We start from the raw sequence: 12,747 nt of genomic DNA, 5'->3' as shown, positions 1-12,747 counted from the left end.
AAACTACAGTCCTGTAGCCTGTGGAACAGAAACCACATTTACAGAAAGATAGACAAGATGAAAAGGCAGAGGGCTATATACCAGATGAAGGAACAAGAAAAAACCCCAGAAAAACAACTAAATGAAGTGGAGATAGGCAACCTTCCAGAAAAAGAATTCAGAATAATGATAGTGAAGATGATCCAGGACCTTGGAATAAGAATGGAGGCAAAGATTGAGAAGATGCAAGAAATGATTAACAAAGACCTAGAAGAATTAAAGAACAAACAAACAGAGATGACCAATACAATAACTGAAATGAAAACTACACTAGAAGGAATCAATAGCAGAATAACTGAGGCAGAAGAACGGATAAGTGACCTGGAAGACAGAATGGTGGAATTCACTGCCATGGAACAGAATAAAGAAAAAAGAATGAAAAGAAATGAAGACAGCCTAAGAGACCTCTGGGACAACATTAAACGCAACAACATTCGCATTATAGGGGTCCCAGAAGGAGAAGAGAGAGAGAAAGGACCAGAGAAAATATTTGAAGAGATTATAGTCGAAAACTTCCCTAACATGGGAAAGGAAATAACCACCCAAGTCCAGGAAGCGCAGAGTCCCATACAGGATAAACCCAAGGAGAAGCACGCCGAGACACATAGTAATCAAAGTGGCAAAAATTAAAGACAAAGAAAAATTATTGAAAGCAGCAAGGGAAAAACGACAAATAACATACAAGGGAACTCCCATAAGGTTAACAGCTGATTTCTCAGCAGAAACTCTACAAGCCAGAAGGGAGTGGCATGATATACTTAAAGTGATGAAAGGGAAGAACCTACAACCAAGATTACTCTACCCGGCAAGGATCTCATTTAGATTCGATGGAGAAATCAAAAGCTTTACAGACAAGCAAAAGCTAAGAGAATTCAGCACCACCAAACCAGCTCTACAACAAATGTTAAAGGAACTTCTCTAAGTGGGAAACACAAGAGAAGAAAAGGACCTACAAAAACAAACCCAAAACAATTAAGAAAATGGTCATAGGAACATACATATCGATAATTACCTTAAACGTGAATGGATTAAATGCTCCAGCCAAAAGACACAGGCTTGCTGAATGGATACAAAAACAAGACCCATATATATGCTGTCTACAAGAGACCCACTTTAGACCTAGGGACACATACAGACTGAAAGTGAGGGGATGGAAAAAGATATTCCATGCAAATGGAAATCAAAAGAAAGCTGGAGTAGCTATACTCATATCAGATAAAATAGACTTTAAAATAAAGAATGTTACAAGAGACAAGGAAGGACACTACATAATGATCAAGGGATCAATCCAAGAAGAAGATATAACAATTATAAATATATATGCACCCAACATAGCAGCACCTCAATACATAAGGCAACTGCTAACAGCTATAAAAGAGGAAATTGACAGTAACACAATAATAGTGGGGGACTTTAACACCTCACTTACACCAATGGACAGATCATCCAAAATGAAAATAAATAAGGAAACAGAAGCTTTAAATGACACAATAGACCAGATAGATTTAATTGATATTTATAGGACATTCCATCCAAAAACAGCAGATTACACGTTCTTCTCAAGTGCGCACGGAACATTCTCCAGGATAGATCACACCTTGGGTCACAAATCAAGCCTCAGTAAATTTAAGAAAATTGAAATCACATCAAGCATCTTTTCTGACCACAACGCTATGAGATTAGAAATGAATTACAGGGGAAAAAACGTAAAAAACACAAACACATGGAGGCTAAACAATACGTTACTAAATAACCAAGAGATCAATGAAGAAATCAAAGAGGAAATCAAAAAATACCTAGAGACAAATGACAATGAAAACACGACGACCCAAAACCTATGGGATGCAGCAAAAGCAGTTCTAAGAGGGAAGTTTATAGCTATACAAGCCTACCTAAAGAAACAAGAAAAATCTCAAGTAAACAATCTAACCTTACACCTAAAGAAACTAGACAAAGAAGAACAAACAAAACCCAAAGTTAGCAGAAGGAAAGAAATCATAAAGATCAGAGCGGAAATAAATGAAATAGAAACAAAGAAAACAATAGCAAAGATCAATAAAACTAAAAGCTGGTTCTTTGAGAAGGTAAACAAAATTGATAAGCCATTAGCCAGACTCATCAAGAAAAAGAGGGAGAGGACTCAAATCAATAAAATCAGAAATGAAAAAGGAGAAGTTACAACAGACACCGCAGAAATACAGAGCATCCTAAGAGACTACTACAAGCAACTTTATGCCAATAAAATGGACAACCTGGAAGAAATGGACAAATTCTTAGAAAGGTATAACCTTCCAAGACTGAACCAGGAAGAAGCAGAAAATATGAACAGACCAATCACAAGTAATGAAATTGAAACTGTGATTAAAAATCTTCCAACACACAAAAGTCCAGGACCAGATGGCTTCACAGGTGAATTCTATCAAACATTTAGAGAAGAGCTAACACCTATCCTTCTCAAACTCTTCCAAAAAATTGCAGAGGAAGGAACACTCCCAAATTCATTCTATGAGGCCACCATCACCCTGATACCAAAACCAGACAAAGACACTACAAAAAAAGAAAATTACAGACCAATATCACTGATGAATATAGATGCAAAAATCCTCAACAAAATACCAGCAAACAGAATCCAACAACACGTTAAAAGGATCATACACCACGATCAAGTGGGATTTATCCCAGGGATGCAAGGATTCTTCAATATACGCAAATCAATCAATGTGATACACCATATTAACAAATTGAAGAATAAAAACCATATGATCATCTCAATAGATGCAGAAAAAGCTTTTGACAAAATTCAACACCCATTTATGATAAAAACTCTCCAGAAAGTGGGCATAGAGGGAACCTACCTCAACATAATAAAGGCCATATATGACAAACCCACAGCAAACATCATTCTCAACGGTGAAAAACTGAAAGCATTTCCTCTAAGATCAGGAACGAGACAAGGATGTCCACTCTCACCACTATTATTCAACATAGTTCTGGAAGTCCTAGCCACGGCAATCAGAGAAGAAAAAGAAATAAAAGGAATACAAATTGGAAAAGAAGACGTAAAACTGTCACTGTTTGCAGATGACATGATACTATACATAGAGAATCCTAAAACTGCCACCAGAAAACTGCTAGAGCTAATTAATGAATATGGTAAAGTTGCAGGATACAAAATTAATGCACAGAAATCTCTTGCATTCCTATACACTAATGATGAAAAATCTGAAAGAGAAATTAAGGAAACACTCCCATTTACCATTGCAACGAAAAGAATAAAATACCTAGGAATAAACCTACCTAGGGAGACAAAAGACCTGTACGCAGAAAACTATAAGACACTGATGAAAGAAATTAAAGATGATACCAACAGATGGAGAGATATACCATGTTCTTGGATTGGAAGAATCAACATTGTGAAAATGACTATACTACCCAAAGCAATCTACAGATTCAATGCAATCCCTATCAAATTACCAATGGCATTTTTTATGGAGCTAGAACAAATCATCTTAAAATTTGTATGGAGACACGAGAGACCCCGAATAGCAAAAGCAGTCTTGAGGGAAAAAAACGGAGCTGGAGGAATCAGACTCCCTGACTTCAGACTATACTACAAAGCTACAGTAATCAAGACAATATGGTACTGGCACAAAAACAGAAACATAGATCAATGGAACAAGATAGAAAGCCCAGAGATAAACCCACGCACCTATGGTCAACTAATCTATGACAAAGGAGGCAAAGATATACAATGGAGAAAAGACAGTCTCTTCAATAAGTGGTGCTGGGAAAACTGGACAGCTACATGTAAAAGAATGAAATTAGAATACTCCCTAACACCATACACAAAAATAAACTCAAAATGGATTAGAGACCTAAATGTAAGACTGGACGCTATAAAACTCTTAGAGGAAAACATAGGAAGAACACTCTTTGACATAAATCACAGCAAGATCTTTTTTGATCCACCTCCTAGAGTAATGGAAATAAAAACAAAAATAAACAAATGGGACCTAATGAAACTTCAAAGCTTTTGCACAGCAAAGGAAACCATAAACAAGACGAAAAGACAACCCTCAGAATGGGAGAAAATATTTGCAAACGAATCAACGGACAAAGGATTAATCTCCAAAATATATAAACAGCTCATTCAGCTCAATATTAAAGAAACAAACACCCCAATCCAAAAATGGGCAGAAGACCTAAATAGACATTTCTCCAAAGAAGACATACAGACGGCCACGAAGCACATGAAAAGATGCTCAACATCACTAATTATTAGAGAAATGCAAATCAAAACTACAATGAGGTATCACCTCACACCAGTTAGAATGGGCATCATCAGAAAATCTACAAACAACAAATGCTGGAGAGGGTGTGGAGAAAAGGGAACCCTCTTGCACTGTTGGTGGGAATGTAAATTGATACAGCCACTATGGAGAACAATATGGAGGTTCCTTAAAAAACTAAAAATAGAATTACCATATGACCCAGCAATCCCACTACTGGGCATATACCCAGAGAAAACCATAATTCAAAAAGACACATGCACCCGAATGTTCATTGCAGCACTATTTACAATAGCCAGGTCATGGAAGCAACCTAAATGCCCGTCAACAGACGAATGGATAAAGAAGTTGTGGTACATATATACGATGGAATATTACTCAGCCATAAAAAGGAATGAAATTGAGTCATTTGTTGAGACGTGGATGGATCTAGAGACTGTCATACAGAGTGAAGTAAGTCAGAAAGAGAAAAACAAATATCGTATATTAACGCATGTATGTGGAACCTAGAAAAATGGTACAGATGAGCCGGTTTGCAGGGCAGAAGTTGAGACACAGATGTAGAGAACAGACATATGGACACCAAGGGGGGAAAACTGCGGTGGGGTGGGGATGGTGGTGTGCTGAATTGGGCGATTGGGATTGACATGTATACACTGATGTGTATAAAATTGATGACTAATAAGAACCTGCAGTATAAACAAACAAACAAACAAAACAACTAATACTAAACTTTCATTGGGTTATTTGTATGGAAATATGTTAATATAAATGTTTCAGACATTACATGAAATTTCTAAAAATCTTATATGTTCTGGTATAATGTTATAAGTCATAATCCTAGTTATTACTTTAAAATGTATATCTCAGAAAAAACTAATTTTCTTGTCAACTGCATTATTATGAACTTTCATCAAATCTTTAACCGTGGTCATTTTTAAGTCTTTTGTCATTTACAGACAGTTCTGGGTGTACTCTGATGCTTTTGTAAATATGTTCCTATAAAAGGGTTTCATCTTCAGGAAATTCATGGAAAAGACTCTGACAAGTACAGGTTTCTGGTACCTGACTGTACTGCTGAACTGAATGAATAAGCATTTTCAGAACTCTAATGGAAAACTGATGAGCTCATAAAAGTGCTAACAAAAGATCAAGATGAAAAAAAAAATTAATTACACGGGACTGAGTGAACTGATGAGGATGAGGATAATTTTTGTGACTTTCTGTTTGAATTTAAAAAAAGAAAAAATCCCACAAGGACTCAGAGGCAAAGAATATGCAAATCAATTTTCACTGCAAAGTAAAGGAGCTGTTACAGTGGAGGATTACTGGACTGAATGTCAATATTATGACATAGTATGAGTGTGTTTCATGTTTGGTAATTGCAATCATTGTTGCTTTTGTTGTGGTCATCCATGTACAATGCTTGGTGTCAGTCTATTTATCTCTTGTAAAAATAAAATACAGTGTGTGTGTGAAAAAAAAAAAAAGTAAGACTCAAGAGGATCAAACTGTTTCCAAGTAACTTAATAGGATCCCAGAACAAAGCTCAAGAATAAGTTTAGGAATAGAAAAACATCCAGCACCCAAGGGAAATCTTATAATGCCTAGCATCCAATCTAAATTTACCGGGCATGCAAAGAAGCAGGAAAATCCAAACCATTATGACAGAAATCAGTTAAAATGCATCGATTGGAAAGGAAGAAGTAAATGTGCCTTTGTTTACAGACAGAATGATTGTATATGTAGACAGGCCCATGGGATTTATAAAAAGAGCTATTACTATCAACTAGTGAGTTTAGCAAGGTTGCAGAATACAAGCTGTTTTAGAGGGAGCTAGTCACCTCACCCCAAACACTTAACCAACTGCCCCAGCACTTTTCTTTGCAGATCTGAAACAAGGTCGGTAAGCCACAAATTCCTACTTAGTATTCGGGTGTTATATGTTAATATAAAAATGTAACTATAAAACTAAGAAAATGTTCCAGAATCAACACTGGATGGCAGGACACAATTTTCTGTTTGTTCCACTTCTTACATTGTCTTCAATTACGTGTACTACTTGAATAGCTGAATCCCAGACCTCCCCTCCAACCTGAGGACAAATGCAAGAATATTAGGAGGTGCAGAAGCTAAAACTAAACTCAGACACAAAACAGCAGCTCAGGTGTATTTTCTGCAGTTAACATTTAATCACCAAACGAAATACGTGGACCCTGAGCGCCCAAGGGCCAGTACAGGCAAAAGACGAAGCCGCAACAACAAAGTGCTGACCACTGAAGAAAGCAATGCCCTAGGGAAGGACGCCAAGGACAGGACACATAAGTTAGCGTTAGCCCCCTGTGGACTGCTGAGGCATAACAAAAAAGGGGGGCACCATGCGCTGGATGATCTGAACCACCCGGGAAACCAGGTTCAGACAGGAGGTGATGGAAGTTCGCAGTTGGCCAAGGTCTTCAGCAGTCAATCGGCTAAAATGGAGGGAAAAATAAAATTCAAGTGCGTGGGGAAGAGCACGTGCCTCCCTGTCCCCCCACACCGACAATCCCAGAGCAGCACACTTCTTCTTTAGGCTTAACCCTCCATTACAGCTCCACCGGGGCTGAGCCTGGCTCTGGCCACCTGCCACCACCGCCCCCCCCCCCAGCACCCTCTAGAACCGACATGGCCAGGACGCTGCCCTCCACGTCGAGCTCCTTCTGAATGGGCGGTGGGACTCGAAAGTATACAGTCAGGAACCGGTGGGCGATCGCCGCGTCCGTGGGCGTTGGGAAAAGCACGGTAAGGGTGCTGGTGGAGATACGGTTAAGGCACCATCCGCACTACTGATTTCGCCTGTGCGTCAGGCTTCCTCCTCACTGAGACCCGCCTTCACCCCCCACCCCCCGGCTTCCCCCCCAGACCACCCCTTAGGCCATCCACAACCTCCCACCCTATACACTGAGGCCACCCTGGACATCACCACCCCTACCCTCCGGTTTCCCTCAGGTTGGTTTTCCCCACCACCATCCCGTCAGCCCAGACCACCCCTGGCCCATACCCTCCAGCCGCCCAGCGTTCCCTCCTTCTACACTTCAGGCCCCACCGCCTGCAGCCCCTCCCCCCAAACCACCTCCAGCCCAGCCCCTGGCCGCCCGGCCCACTGGGGCTCCTGCAAAAGGATACCACTGTAGCGCCTGCTGACCCGGACCTCCGGCCCCGGGTGCTGCGTCTCTACGTGGCCCTGCTGCGTGGGCTGCCCGCTGGATCTGCACAAGGCCACCGGCTGCGCCACCTGCCTCTCCTGCGACGCCAGGGTTGCTAGGGTCTCCAGGGTCGCCAGGATTGACTGGGTCACCGGGGTCACCCTGGCCACCACATGCTGCTCCCGCTGCAACGGCCGCGGCACCTGCGCCTTCGTCTGCTGCCCTCATGGCTCCTCCACCATCTGCCTCAGACTCCATCTAGAACCGCTTCCACCCTCCCTACGAGTTGGGGAAGAACAAAACGCTCCCTCACAAAACCCAACCCCCTAGCGCCCCCTGCCACTCGGGATTCCCAGAGCGCCTGCGCACACAGACCCCTGGTAACGCCTCCTGACTCGTGATTGGTTCCCACCGACAGAGCCTGCAGGCCCTCCAGCCAACGGGCGCCCCCTTATGCAGCTCCACACCTCAGAGCGCTGTGTAACCCCAATGAGCCTGCGCAAACAGACACCCACAGGGTCTGGTCCCGCTAACCGGCCTACCTCGGGCCCAGACACCCCGTAAGCGGCTTAGCCATGAGGCCTCCAGGTGACGCTCCTCCCCTTAGTGTGGCTGGAGCTCCCCAGTGCGCATGTCCAAACAGACCCGCGCCCACCTCCTAAGGCCTTTGGGCACGTGACTGTTTCCCAGCCAAGCCTGCAAACCCCAGGCGAGCCCCGTGCACTTCGAAGTCTGTGTCAGTGCCAGCCTGGCCAACTTCACATGTGACCAGCCTGCTGAGCGCAGGTCCCTGTCATCGAGTTCTGGAAGGGAGTCGGGCACCTCTGGGCCAGGCCCGGCCAGCCCTCTGGTCTCCCACACGTAGCTCAAGTCTGCATGTGTGTGCGTGTGCACGCGTGCTTGTGCGTGCATGTGCGCGTGTGTCGGGGCCCGGCCCTGGGGGAATGAGGCCAGGGATGCGGAGCGGGCGGTGCCTGCCCGCCTGGGGAGGGAAGCGGGGGGCTGCTGCTGGGCCCACTGGGGACGGCGTGCAGCCGGGCCGCCAGCGGCTCCAAGGCTCCGGGGACACAGACTGCAGCGACTCCAGGCTGCAGGCTTGGCCCAGGCCGGCCAGGTGCATGGGGGAGACCGGCTGGACTCAAGGGCTGCGGCGGGGGCGGCGGGGGGCGCCACCCCAGGGCCACCCCCAGTCTCCTGGCCCTTTGCTGGCACAGCCCTCATGGGCTTTCCCTCCCGCCAGGAACAAAGTCTTGCGGCTCTCTGGGGGGCTGGAGGTTCTGGGGGCCCTTAGCTGGGAGGTGACCCTGTGTCTGCTGGCCTGCTGGGTGCTGGTCTACTTCTGTGTCGGGAAGGGGGTCAAGTCGACAGGAAAGGTACAGCCGGGGTGACGGCAGGGCTGGGGGCAGCACTGCCTGGGGGGGTGTGGGTGTCTGCCAGCGACCACTGCTGCAACGGGAGGAGACTGCACCAGGGCCAGAGACCGAGGAGGGGCAGGGACTTCAGTCCGGGCCACTTGATCCCCACCCCTTGGCTGGAGAGTCCTCTCCACCCTGCACCTCCAGGCCCAGCAGCCTTCCCTCCCGAGTGGAGGGGGAGAGGCCCCGGCAGCGGCTGCCCCTTCCCTGGGGTGGGGGGCATCCCTGGCTCACCTTCCCTCCCTTCCAGTTTCTCTCGGTTCTGGCTCTGAGTCAGTTTTTGACCGTCTCGGTAGACCTGGTCTCCGCCTGTCTCTCTCACCTGCCTGTCTGCCCTGGGGGACCCAGCGGGGAGCCTGGACACATCCCTCCCTCAGGGGCTCCCTGTCACGTTGGGGAGACATATGTAAGAACAGTTGTGCCGTAGAACAGTGCTCACCGGATGAAGGTTGGAGTAGATGGCGAGTGGCCAAGCCACAGAACCCAGCAGGGTCCACCCTCTGGCTACTGGACTCCGTAGTAATAGCTGGCACTTCCTATGTGCCATACGCTGTTTCAAGTGCTTTCCGTGTATTAGTCCATCATGTAGGTTTTCAGACAATATTGCCAACGTCAGTCTCCTGTCTCCCATGATGCAACTCTCCTCCAAACAGATAAAACACACCCACTCTCTCCCCAACACTAGCCATTCAAAGTCTTACCCTTCTCCGTAGGGTGTCCCTTCCATCTCTAATACGAGCAGATACATGCACCCCAATGTTCATAGCAGCACTATTTACAAGAGCCAAGTCATGGAAGCAACCCAAACGTCCATCAACAGTTAATGGATAAAGAAGATGTGGTATATATGTATATATACAATGGAATATTACTCAGCCATAAAAAAGGATGAAATAATGCCATTTGTAGCAACATGGATGGACGTAGATATTGTCATACTAAGTGAAGTAAGTCAGACACAGAAAGACAAATATCATATGATATCACTTATACGTGGAATCGTAAAAATATGGTAGAAATGAACTCATATACAAAACAGAAATAGAGTCACAGATGTAGAAAACAAACTTATGGTTACCAGGGGGGTAAGCGGGGGCGGGGGGCGGGGAGGGATAAACTGGGAGATTGGGATTCACAGATACACACTATTATATATAAAATAGATAACTAGTAAAGACCTACTGTATAGCACAGGCAACTCTACTCAGTACTCTGTAATGGCCTACCTGGGAAAAGAATCTAAAATGAGTGGATATATGTATATGTATAACTGATTCACTTTGCTGTACACCTGAAAGTAACGCAACATTGTAAATCAACTATACTCCAATAAAAATTTTTTGAAAAAACCATCATCGGACATACCATTTGCAAATATTTTCTTCCATTCAGTAGGTGGCCTTTTTGTTTTGTTGATGGTTTTCTTTGCTGTGGAAAATCTTTTAAGTTTGAGTAGGTCCCATTCGTTTATTTTTGCTTTTATTTCCATTTCCTGAGGTGTCTCAGGGCCCCTGTTCTGTTCAGGATGCCTTGTGTTATTGAGTGCTTGGTTGTTTTTGAACTGTCTACTGCCCATTGTCCTTAAGAAGTTTTTTTGTGGGGATTCTTTGGAGCCTAGGATGGCATTCTCCAGAAAAGAATTGATTGCTTTTGCTTGCATCTAATGGTACTATTATGGGTTGAATTATGCCATAGACTGAATGTTTGTGTCCCCTCAAAATTCATGTGTTGAAATCCTAACCTGCAAAGTTGGGCCTTTGGGAGATGATTTAGGTCATGAAGGTGAGCCCTCATGAATGGGATTAGTGCCCTTACAAAAGAGACCCCAAAGAGCTCAGTCACCCCTTCTGCCATGTGAGGACACAGTGAGAAGATGGCTGTCTACAAAGCACAAGTGGGCCCTCACCAGACACCAAATCTGCCGGTACCTTGATCTTGGACTTCCAACCTGTCTGTTGGCAGCAGACGTTCATCCACGTGGTTCTGAGAAATCAGTCCCCACCTCGCCCCCAGACCCACAATGCTCAAAACCAATGGAACCAGTGGAATTCACAGAACCGTTCCATCCCTGGGTCTCCCTGCTTCCAGACCCGCCAGGACCTACCACACTTGCCCTGCGCTTTGCTCCACCAAGGATGTGGTAGCGTCAGCTGCTGCCTGCCCACCCCCAACATGCACACCCCCCTCTGTGGGGGGTTCACCTCTGAATGACTCTAGAGAAAGCAGCCTCTAGGGAAAGGACAGAGTGGGGTCACCTGCATCATGAGACCAACGCGGACAGTCCCCTGTTCTCTTCCGCCCTGTGGTTAGTGCACATGGCACCACCTGTCCAATGGTCATCTGTCAAACAGAGCTTTGGGAAAGGTGTAAATGTTTTGCTGTATCTTCATTTGCATTTTCAAAGGAGCTTATAGGATGCTGCACAGGGCTCTTGGACAACATTTTTTATGACGGCTTTATTGAGATAAACTCACACATCATACCATCCAGCCGTCTAAAGTGCACAGTCAAGCGGGTTTTAGTATATTCATAGATTTTTGCAACCATCACCACAACCAATTTCCGAATCTTCTTATCACCCCTGTACCCACTAGCAGTCACTTCCCAATTCCCCCAGCTCCTGCAGCCTAGCAGCCGCCAAGTGACTTTCCTTAAAATTTCCTTAAAATTTATATTCACAATAGTTATAATCTAAAGGAAAATCCAGTTTTTTGGCATGGCCTGAACTGGAATTGCCTTCACGGTTTTCCCTTCTACCTTTGGTTTTTTTGTTGTTGTTTTGTTTTGTTTTGTTTTTTTGGCTGCGTTGGGTCTTTGTTGCTGCACGCGGGCTTTCTCTAGTTGCGGTGAGCAGGGGTTATTCTTCGTTGCGGTGCGCAGGCTTCTCATTGTGGTGGCTTCTTTTGTTGCGGAGCACAGGCTCTAGGCGCACGGGCTTCAGTAGTTGTGGCTCGTGGGCTCAGTAGTTGTGGTTTGCGGGCTCTAGAGCACAGGCTCAGTCGTTGTGGCGCACGGGCTTCGTTGCTCCGCGGCATGTGGGATCCTCCCGGACCAGGGCTCGAACCTGTGTCCCCTGCATTGGCAGGCGGATTCTTAACCACTGCGCCACCAGGGAAGTCCCTTGCGTTCTACCTTTGGTTGGGCACTACTGTAAGTGTGTCGCATGCATCATCTCATTAGTAACTCTGAAGTAACCAGATGGCATCCTGCCCTTTTTACAAATGGGGAAACTACAGCTCAGAGAGATTAAATAAGGGGCAGGTGGGCTTCCCTGGTGGCGCAGTGGTTGAGAATCTGCCTGCCAATCCAGGGGACACGGGTTCGAGCCCTGGTCTGGGAGGATCCCACATGCCGCGGAGCAACTAGGCCCGTGAGCCACAACTACTGAGCCTGCGCGTCTGGAGCCTGTGCTCCGCAACAAGAGAGGCCGCGATAGTGAGAGGCCTGCGCACCGCAATGAAGAGTGGCCCCCGCTTGCCGCAACTAGAGAAAGCCCTCGCACAGAAATGAACACCCAACACAGCCAAAAATAGATATAAAAATAAATTAAAAAATAAAAGATTACTATAAAATAAAATAAGGGGCAGAGCTGTGACTTGTCCAGGTGACCCCAGGGTCTGTGTTCCTGCCTGTACATGGCCAACATGATCTACCCATTCGTGTTCCAGAAAAATATCAATAAAAAATACAGATGCTTATAAGAGGCCCACCCAAGTTAAGTCACATGCTCCCTAAAAGAGGTTTTCTGTGTGATCATCTCTAGCACATTAATACACATTTCTGTCAAGTACCATTTATCGGGATGGGGTGATGTCTGCA

This window comes from Eubalaena glacialis, chromosome X (assembly GCF_028564815.1).
Source record: "Eubalaena glacialis isolate mEubGla1 chromosome X, mEubGla1.1.hap2.+ XY, whole genome shotgun sequence".
In the NCBI taxonomy this organism is placed as follows: domain Eukaryota; kingdom Metazoa; phylum Chordata; class Mammalia; order Artiodactyla; family Balaenidae; genus Eubalaena; species Eubalaena glacialis.
Note: the sequence above shows the minus strand (reverse complement) of the source record.